Here is a 10,746-nt window from a genome sequence, read left to right as displayed (position 1 = left end):
CGCCGCCGCCGCTCGCGCCGCCGCCGCCCGGAGCAGACGCCGCAGCCGTGAGGCCGGGCGCCCGGAGCCGGTGCGCAGGGGGAGGGAGGGAGGGCCGAGGGGGCGGGGCCTGGCCCGGCCACCTGACACCGCCCCCGCCCGGAAGCCCTCCCCCCACCCCGCTCCCAGACCTGATGGAGGCGAGCGAGCGGGCGCGGCGAGGGCAAGGGAGCGCGTCCCCAGACAAACCTCAGGGCCCGCGTGGAGGAGAGAGGGAGCGGACGGGAGCTATTCGGAGCTGGAGGTTGCCCTAGGAGTGGCCACGAGATCCCCTGGTTCTGGCGAAGGGTCCTGCCCGGAGTCGGCTGCGCGCGGGGACCCCTCGGGGCCAGGTGTCAGAGCCCCGTCCCGCGCAGTGATGGGGGAGGAAAGGGACAAAGCGGGACGGATCCTCCGGTCCTGTTTCCTCCAAACGCGCGGAAACTCACACGCCCACCAAACGGATCCGGCGTCCCCCACTTCCGCAGTCAGTCCCGGTTCCCGCGCGGTGGTCTCCTGCGTCCCAGGGCTGCGTGAGGGCTGGAGGAGGGAAGCCAAGGCGGAGAGATACGGACTGAGGGGCCCTGATCTCCTTCTTTGCTTCCCCCGCGCCCGCAACAAGCCTAGAACCGGAGACCCTTTCAGGGGGGCGGCTCCTGACCCCACGCAGCCCTCGCTGCCTGAAGACCTCTTCTCTCCACCACTGCGCCTTCCCACCTGGCCCCACACCCTGTGCGCTGTGAGCCTGAACCACTACCTACCCTGCCCCTGTAGCCTGTTCAGAGTGAGCACTGCTGATTTTCGCTCTCGTACATAGCAGATGTGGAAACCCAGCCTATTTCGCTTATTCAATCATTCATTCAAGGAACTCCTACCGGGCGCCGGATCTTGAGTTGTTCTCATGTCTCTACAGGTCTCAGCCAGGAAAGAAGTGGGTACACTTGGGAACCAGGCAGTCCCAGCACACCCAGAAAAGTGTTAGATTTCTGAGCCAGGGACACACACCAATCCCTTTTCTTGCATGTGCACTCGGCAGGTTATGGGCATACGTTGTCTGTGTTCACCCCCACAGGCTTCCAGTTTCACAAGCCCTCCACATTCCTCAGGAAAGAAGCCCTTCTTTGCTTGGACACCCCCCACTTATTCTTCAACCCTCAGTCGGGAGTCACCTCTAGGCGGCCTTCCCTGATGCCCACCCCTGGACCAGGAGAGGCCCTTGCTGGGCTCTACCCTGGCCTCCTTCCCTCTAGGGCAGCGCCTGTCAATTTGAGGTCTCAATTGACTCTTGTGTCTGCCCAGCTTCTGGAAGATTGGGAGGTATCTTAGTCATTTTTGTATCTCCAGCATCTCCATTGACACCTGACACAATAAATGAGAGAGGTAAATCTCTAACTACACAGTTAACACGTTGTCTTATCATGTAATAGATGATTTCACACTTAGGGAGTTAAATGTTGCCTATTAACTGTAATGTTGCCCTATAAGTCTCTTTCTTCCCGCTCCCTCCTTTTTTTCTCCCTCTCAAACCCCCAGCCTGGTGCTCTGAGAGATGATGAGCACAGATCAAGGAGATTTCATTTGCTCCCCCGGGGGACAGGATTATACCCCAGATCCTGTGGTCAAGGTAATCCATTTGTGGGGCAAGGCTGTTGAACAAGCCTACAAAGACGCTTTTCAGAGAGCCTGCGGTAGATATCAGGCCTGTCCGGACATGACTGGCATGGGGGTGGTGAGGTGTCAGGATGGGGGTGTAGAGTTCAGGAGACTGACAGAGACTGGAACGTTGGAACCCCAATAGCTGTTTTGCCCAAACACAGCTCCTTCTAGTCCTGGCTCAGCCAGCAAGTTCAGTTAGCATTTGACCTTGACCGTTGACTTCTTGGTTCATGGAGGGAGGGGCAGGAGAGGAAGTTGTCAACTGTGACATCCAGTGATCCAGGCTCTCCTCAGGGAGTTCTGATCCTGAGTATTAGGACTCATCTCTCCCTGGCTCCTGGGGTATGGGTCACTATTCACCTTTGATTTGGGGAGCTTTCAGGAGAGACCTGAACCAGTCTATTTTCAGGACCCAAATTTGGGCAAATCCTGGACGCGTCAGTACTGGGTTGAAGGTAGGGGTGAAGTTAGGAGTCAGGAGGTAAGGGCTTGGCAGGCATTGGGGGAGGGGGAGTTGACTGTGGTCCAGGGATGCATATCTGAAGGGCCAGGAGTGGTGGGGGCGCCAGCCAGGTAATCAGCTTAGGGGGATGATCTGAATTAATCCTTGTAATCCCTGGACTCTGGACTCAGCCTCTCCCCTAATCCCATCCCATCAGATCATCCTCTTTGAAGATCGATGCAGCCATTTATCCCCCTTTACCCTTATTTCTAAAATGCCAAGATCCCTTCATTTAAAACAACAACAACAAACCAGAAAGGTACAGTACAGAGTATAACCACAAATATCCACGTACTCACCGCTGAAATCCAACTGTCCATTCTTGCCACATTTGATTCACAGATAGCCCTCCTATTTATTATTTTACAGTTTTTCTTTATATGTATGTATCCACAAGCAACAAAATACTGATTTGCTCAGCTGGTAGAACATGCAGCTCCTGATCTCCGGGTTGTGAGTTTGAGCCACACTTTGCGCACAGAGATTACTTAAAAAATAAATAAAATAAAAATTCTACAAACGTTCTTTTTTTCTTTTTTCTCAAAAAATTTTTTAAACATTTCTCCAAGTTTTATTTAGCCCCAATTCATGAATTTTAACGGCTGAATACAATTTCAGTGTTTGAATATCCACAATCTACTTATCCATTACTCTGGTAATGGGCATTTAGGTTGTTTTGAGTTTTCTGTGTTAGAAAACAATACCTTAGTGGTTAGTGCTGTGCATGCTTCCTAGGCACATAGGTAAGCACTTCTCTAATGTAGGTACCAAGAAATAGAATCTCGGAGTCATAGAATATGTGCAAATCGATTATTGCCAGACTGCTCTATAAAGTAGTTGGATCAATTTACACTCCACTAACAGTGGCTTTCAAGTGCTTGTTTAGATTCACGATTCACTAACATATTTATAAATTTCTCTGCTCACCATTCCTTCTTGCATTTCACTCCTTCCTTCTTATTTGCTCCCTTCTTATGAAGTATATCTTTTTTTTTATGTTTATTTTTTGAGAGAGAGCAAAAGCACAAGAGAGGAAGGGCAGAGAGAGAGGGGAATAGGGGATCCCAAGTGGGCTCCATGCTGAGAACCCATCGATGGACTGGAACTCATGAACCAAACAGTGAGATCATGACCTGAGCCAAAATCAAGAGTTGGACGCTTAACCAACTGAGCCACCCAGGCGCCCCTGAAGTATATATCTTTTGGTGGTATTTTTGTGAAAGTCTTTGGTGAACATTCTCAATCTTTGCCTTAAAATGTCTTAACTTCATATAATTTATATTTTTAAATGTTTATTTATGTATTCTGAGAGAGAGAGCATGAGGAAGGGGCAGAGAGACAGGAGAGAGAGAATCCCATGTAGGCTCCGTGCAGCCAGCACAGAACCCAACTTGGGGCTCAATCCCACAAACTGTGAGCTCATGACCTGAGCAGAAATCAAGAGCCAGATGCTCAAACAACTGAGCCACCCAGGTGCCCCTATATCATTATAATTTACATGGAAATTTAATGGACATAAAATTTTAGTTTGACAGTTTTCTCTTGGCCTTTGGAAGATATTCTGGGTTTTTTTTTTTCTATACTCTTTTGTTGCTAATGCTGTCTTAAGCTTTCCCTAGTGTCATTTAACTATCCTTTCATACCTTCAATCTCTTCACTTCTCCCTCTCCATAGTTTGAATGATTTCATCAGCTCTATCTTCCAATTCACTAATTCTCTTACCAGCTGGATCCAGTCTACTGTTTAATGGGTCATTGAGTCTAATTTCAATGGTGTGTCTTTCCCTAGGTTTTATTTTTTCCCTCAGTAAAGTGCTTTTGTTAATAGTGCAATGTTTTCATTATGGTTTATTTTCTTGTCTTTAATCTTTGGTAGTTTTAAGTATGCTTATTGTAGAGTGGTTTTCATGTTTTTCTATCATGAACAGTTCTTGGAATGTTAATTCTCCTATTTGTTGTGTCTGCTGACTCTTCCTTATGGTGGATTGCTTCCTTGTCTAGTTTATGATATTTTATCGTGAGCTCTTCTGCAGTAGGTGTTTGTTTGTTTAGTGAGAGTCCCATTTGCCCTGGGTTATGAAAACATGGTGACAGAGCTCTTTCTTGCTTTCTGTGGGGCTATATGGTATTCCAAGGATCCTAAACCAGGTTTAGAATTAATTTCACCGCTTGAGGATCCAGCATCATGTAGATAACATAAATCCAGAAGCAACTTAAGCATTTGCTCAGGCTTGGGACTTCAGTTTCTCCGAGTTGACTTGTGTTTCTATTCCTTTTCATTGCTTCCTTGGATTGCTGTGTGTCATTTTCATCTTCTTTTCATGGACAAGGTAGATCTTTGGTGTTCTTCTTCTTCTTTTTAAGACTTATTCATTTTCGAGAGATGGAGCACAAGCAAGGGTGGGGCAGACAGAGAGGGAGACACAGAATCCCAAGGAGGCTCCAGGCTCTGAGCTGTCAGCACAGAGCCCGACATGGGGCTTGAACTCATGAACCGCGAGATTATGACCTGAGCTGAAGTCAGATGCTTAACCAACTGAGCCATCCAGGCGGTCTGATATTTGGTGTTCTGATCTTTGGTGTTCTGATCTTGAACAGGGTGTTCAGTCCCAGCTTTTTGTCTCCGGTGGACTGAAGCAATATATCCTATAACCGGAAGCACTAAAACACAGCCCCAGGTCCCTGGGCATATATCTGTGTCTGAAACCCACCACGGGGCACTGTGACAGCCTCCTCTTCTCTTTTCTTTGGCTTTGTATTCCTTCTTTAATCCTGGGAATTTCATTTTAAAAAATAAATTTTTGCATTATTCAGATATTAATTTTGTTTTAGTGTTTTTTTTTTTAAATAATCTCTACACCCAGTGTGGGGCTTGAACTCATGACCCTGAAATCAAAAGTCACATGCTCTACCAACTGAGCCAGCCAGGCACCTTGATATTCATTTTTTTTTAAGTTTACTTATTTACTTTTTTAGAGAGAGAGTGAGCACGTGAGCCGGGTAGGGGCAGAGAGAGAGGGAGAGAGAGAATACCAAGCAAGCTCTATGTGTCATCGCGGAGCCCGACACGGGGCTGGAGCCCAACATGGGGCTCAAACTCACAAACTTTGAGATCATGACCTGAGCTGAAATCAAGAGTTGGATGCTTAATTGACTAAGCCACACAGATGCCCAACCTAGATAGTAATTTTTTAATTCTATTTTATGCAGGGATGCCTGGGTGGCTCAGTTGGTTAAGCGTTCGACTTCAGCTCAGGTTATGATCTCGCAGTTCGTGAGTTTGAGCCCCGCATCAGGCTCTGTGCTGACAGCTCAGAGCCTGGAGCCTGCTTCGGATTCTGTGTCTGCCCCTCCCCCGTGGGCTCTCTCTCTCTCTGTCTCTCTCTCTCTCTCTCTCTCAAAAAATAAATAAACATTAAAAAAATTTTAAGTCTATTCTATGCAATCTTTCTGCGTGTGTTTTAGGAGGGCACTGGGTGAGGAAATAGCTGCATTAGTTCAGTCTGTCATGTTGCCAGAAGTTCCTCTCTAGATTTTTTTTTTTTTTTCTGGTTTTGTTTTAAAGTAGGCTTCATGCCCAGTGCGGAGCCCGATATGGGGCTTGAACTCACAACTCTGAGATCAAGACCTGAGCTGAGATCAAGAGTCAGACACTTAACCGACTCCGCCAGCCAGGTGCCTTTAGATTTCCTTTATTTTAGCATTATTCCAAACAATCCCTATGTCTGTGAGGTACATTATAGTTTGCAAAGGGCTTTCACATACAATCTCTGCTTTAATCCTTCCAACAACTTTAAGAAATAAGTATTACTGTTCCCATTTTACCAAGAGGAAAACTGAGACTCAAAAGTGTAACTTTAATCCTACCTTTTGGACTTCGAATCCAGTGCGTTTCATGGCTTGGGTTTATAAAAGGAGCTTGCCTTTTCTTGACCGCCAGCTCGGACCCACCCCCAAGTTGTCCTGATCACTTGCTCTTCATGTAAGGCCCTCTGAGAGCCTCCTCCTGCCTGACACAGCACAGCCCTTTGGCTCTAACCTTCTCCAGCTCAGCTCCCCATGCTATGCCAGTCCCCTCCGGCCCCATTTGGCCTCAGTGGAAATTATGGGGTATATACAGGCCACGGCCAATGGAGAGACAGACCAGCAGCTTGTCCTTACGGTCCTTTATTCACTCATCGCTAGGCCATCTTTATGCCTCTACACTAAAAAGGGCAAGTACTGTATATGTGTATGTTGGGGTACAGGAAAAAAAAAATCAGAAAAGCCAGGGCTCGTCCGGGATTTGAACCCGGGACCTCTCGCACCCTAAGCGAGAATCATACCCCTAGACCAACGAGCCACTGATGGTTATGCTTGGCCAGATGTGCCTTCCCTGCCACATCAGCAGCAGGCACAGTGTGTGGTTCCTAGAGGCGGACTCTTCTCCCAGGCTGGCAGCCAGCCCAGGCCGGCTGCGCTCCAGCGGGCCTTGCCTCTCCCGTGGCTCTCTCCGCACCTCCCTGGCCCACGGCAGGGCCACACAGATGCCCCACGCTCCAGGCAGGCCCCTTCTTCCCATGACCAGCCGCCTCTCCCCCAGGGCCACCATGTGGACTTTGTGGGAGAGGGCAGAGAAAAAGCCGGGGTCCAGCGACCTCCACTTTCCAGGGGAGCCCCAGGTCTGAGGGAGCCTGTCTAGCAGCCCCGGCACCCCATGAAGAACAACACTTCTTTCTTACCTCCTGATCAGATCACCAGGAAAAAAAAAAAAAAATCCTCCAAATCCATCAACCTCCTCGACGAGGAAGCGGAAGACTGACGCGGGTCACCTTGACTAGATGACGCTTGCTAAGTCACTCAGTGTCTTCGTCTGTCAGCTGGGGAAGTGACACCTGCCCTGTGTGCCTTCCAGGGTGATTCTCACCTGAGGATCAGGTGGGGCAACGTCTGTGCAAGCAGTCTGCAAACTGTAAGGTGCTGTGCGAGGCAGAGGGGTTATTATGATGGCAACATGAAGGGGCGGGGGGCGGGAAATCATAGGAAAGTTGCCCTTTAATGCTCAGTATGGGCCAGGCAGTGTGTTCTGTGCTTTACAGATCTTGTAACAACCTTGTGAGATAGGTGTCATCCCCACCGTAAGAAAAAGAAACTTCTCCACATTCGGCTTACAAGAGGCACATTTATCTAAATGCGAAGGCTGTTTTAAACGCAGTGCACGCTGCTACCCAGCCTTTCTAGCAAAGCGGCGGTGGGAAAACATCCTGTAAATACTCACACTCCCTCCCACGCCCCAGCCTACCCTGCTCCCCCTGCCTGGGGACGCGGCAGGAAAAACCCGCTAACGCTAACGGGCTGAGTGTGGCCTGGGTGGTTTCCTTCTGGTTGGGAGTTTCCCAAATGAGAGTGAGGGGGAGGCTCGGAGCCTGGAGCCTTGTGGAAGATCCCAGTGGGCGCTGCCAGGCTCTCTTTCTATCCGTCCCCCCCCCCAGCCCCCCCTGCCGCCACCACCTTCTTGCTCGCGGGAGGCAGAGCCCCGTCTTCTTGTCTTCTTGGTCTCCGGGTCCAGCCTCGCGTCTGGCGCTTGTCAGTCCTGCTGACAAGCGACGCCCAAGCACGTCTGTGTGCTGGGCTCTGTGTGATCACTCTACCAGATTGATCTCATCTCATCTTCACAGCACAACTGTTGTTGTAGACATCGCTTAGCAAACGTCTGTGGAATGAATGAAGGAGTGAGTGCGTACGTGAAAGAAAAGTCTCGGGAGAGCACACAAAAAAATCGCTAGGGGCAACAGATATTCAGGTCAGTCCGCATCTCTTGGCTCCAAGTAGAAACCACAAGGCTGAAGAACCCTTCCTGCTTTCCGACCTTTTAAGCAGGCTTCCTAACGAACTAACTCCTCTCTGGGATAGGCAGCAAGGATGGCCCCTGGCTTTAGGGACAGGATCGGCGCGCCTGCGTCTGTATCTGGGGGGGAGTTTCATGGTCTCCATCCAGGAGTGCCGGGCCGGGCAACTGGTTCCAACTCATCGTGGCCAGAGAGAAAGGCAACAGCTCATCTCTTGTAAAACCGAAGAGACTTTTTTGGGGTAGCTGTTCCCCAGCTATAAACTGGCTGATTAAATAATAGCACACTCAACGCGTCATTCCCTGACCTCAGCACACATTCCCTAAATTGCTCCTGTTGGTGGATGTGCCTGGAAGTGAGGCCGCTCCAAGAAGAGGCTCCTAGGGGGTGAGAATGTTTCAGGGATGAGACAGGGGTTGGACTCCAGCCAGTGCTTCTCTCTGGGGGTGCTGTTCGAATTTGTGGCAGGATCATTCTTCTTGGTGGGGCCTGTCTGGAAGAGTGCCCTGCCCACTAAATACCAACAATCGCTTCTTCCCCGTGGAGACAGTCGGAAAACACTGCCCCCCCCGCCCCGCCCCCCGCCGCCCCGCACACTTCCAAATGCCTCCAGGATGGCAGGGGTCTGGGGAGAGGAGAACTGCTCAGGTGGGGACCCACTGGCACCTACCATACATTTCTTTTCCGGGCTAAAATCACTGCGGCCTTGCTGTGGGCACTGGGACATTAGGCCCTCGGTGACTTGTTTGACTCTGCGTTTAACAAGCCACAGATGGAGTTCTCTGGGGAGAATGGTGACGCTACTTCTAGGGGCTTCCTCCTTTTCCTCCCAAGAGGGGATGGCTTTCGGTCAGGCAGATCCTTTGACGATTCCTCATTTCTACAACAGTGGGTAGACCTTACTCTGATCTCAGCATCTGTCTGGAGGGGCCTTACAGGTCAGTATTTAACAGACAGCACTGTCACAACACATCATCTCAAGCTCATTGTCACCTCCTGCGTGCCAGCGACACAGCAAAAGCCACATCTGGAGAGGGGAACTGGGTGTCTGGGAGCCTGGGTGCGAAATAAGCTTATTTTTCACTGTATATTCCTTAGTACTTTTTGAATTTTCAGTCTTGGACATATCTATAATCCACTCAAAAACAGAAATTAAATTATGGACATCTAAGCATTGAGAAGCAATGATTAGAGAGGGCAAGGAGAAATGTATTTCGAGCCCCCAGGGACCCAAAAGGTCCTTGGGATCAGGGCAACCCAGCAGAGTGGGTATTCGGTGCTCAGCCTAATGGTTCTGGTTTATGTCCAGTTCTGATTTATGCTTTGTGTTGAGTCCCTATTGAGAGGTCATACTCAATACCCAATCCTGTGAAACTGGTTGTTGTGTCTACTCGGGAATGTTGTTGAGGACAGTGTTTGTCATAAGACACTGATGTCTCCTTTGTGAGGTCCCGAGGGAGGCATTCTTGTCTGTCATAACCCCAAGAACACAAAACCAAGAAGAGTTGGTTTGCATTTATTTTCCGGACACTGAATTCTGCCAATGTGTAGCTGCTGGAAAGCACCAATGTGCGGTCCTATTTCAATTCAATTTCTGACTCTTGAACTTCCCACTGCTGTTCTCTTTCTCCTTTTGCTTCTACATTTGATTCAGGACTTCTTGTTGTGTCCCATATATTCCCGCAAACCTCCCTGAAACTATTTCCGGAAAAGGTGGGCGTATAAATGAATAAACTCCTAAAAAGAATAGGAAAAAAAAAAAAAAACAAAACCCATATGCTAAAACTATTCAAAATATCCTCCTTTTCTAGGACTTTCCTTTTTTTCTGGACAATCAGAACAACTAGAAAAACAAATTTCCTCTTGACTCTTTTCCGTTTGGTTCTGGACATTTATACATCCAAATCTAGATCAGCGGTTTTTAACTGGAGGGGAGGGGGCAGGGGGTGGTTTGGCCTCTCAGGGGATATCTGTGTCTGGAGACATTTTTCGCTATCACGACTGAGGTCTGTTGGCATCCGGTGGGCAGCGGCCAGGATTGCTGCTAACATCCTACAATCCAGTAGACAGCCCCCTGACGACAAAGAATTATCTGACCCAATATATCAATAATATGGAGGTAAAGAAACCCTGGTCTAAACATACCTAACCGGGGCGCCTGGGTGGCTCAGTCGTTAAGCGGCCGACTTCGGCTCAGGTCATGATCTCGCGGTCTGTGAGTTCGAGCCCCGTGTCGGGCTCTGTGCTGACAGCTCAGAGTCTGGAGCCTGTTTCAGATTCTGTGTCTCCCTCTCTCTCTGCCCCCTGCCCTGCTCACACTCTGTCTCTCTCTGTCTCAAAAATAAACGTTAAAAAAAAAAAAAAACATACCTAACATAATCTTGTGTAAAGCCTTAGCATATATTATCATGTTCTTAAACTAATAAAGTGCCTTTAAACTTGAAAAGGGCACTGTCTACATTGAATGTACTTAACATGCCTTCAGTTTTTATATCATTACCCTCCACCTTTACCACAGGCACCATCCTCAAAATCTTCCTGCTCCCTACTCCATGGCTTCCGGACTCCAAAAACGTGTTGTCCCCTGCGTAGAAGGTACCAGTAAGACCCTGTACTTGGCTAAGGCTCTTTTTGGCCTGAGCTGCCGCCCCTCCCCCGCCGGCTCCCAGAGCAGCTGCCCCATCTCACCGAGGGCTGGGTTGCTCCCAGCTTGGGCCCACTGCCCCTCCCTCTGAGGGTGTGT

General features: G+C 49.1%; 1 non-coding gene across 1 annotated transcript; it reads right to left on the bottom strand.

Annotated features, from left to right (window-relative positions):
- Positions 1–6,445: 6,445 nt before the first annotated feature.
- On the bottom strand, positions 6,446–6,517 carry TRNAP-AGG (transfer RNA proline (anticodon AGG)). Its single transcript has one exon. It is a non-coding gene; the product is annotated as a tRNA-Pro (tRNA).
- Between the last annotated feature and the right edge of the window lie 4,229 nt (positions 6,518–10,746).

Source organism: Lynx rufus, unplaced genomic scaffold (assembly GCF_022079265.1).
Source record: "Lynx rufus isolate CCGP_SWC_20201006 ecotype Redwood Valley unplaced genomic scaffold, mLynRuf1.p SCAF_4, whole genome shotgun sequence".
NCBI lineage: Eukaryota > Metazoa > Chordata > Mammalia > Carnivora > Felidae > Lynx > Lynx rufus.
Note: the sequence above shows the minus strand (reverse complement) of the source record. Positions and strands in the feature narration are given on the sequence as shown.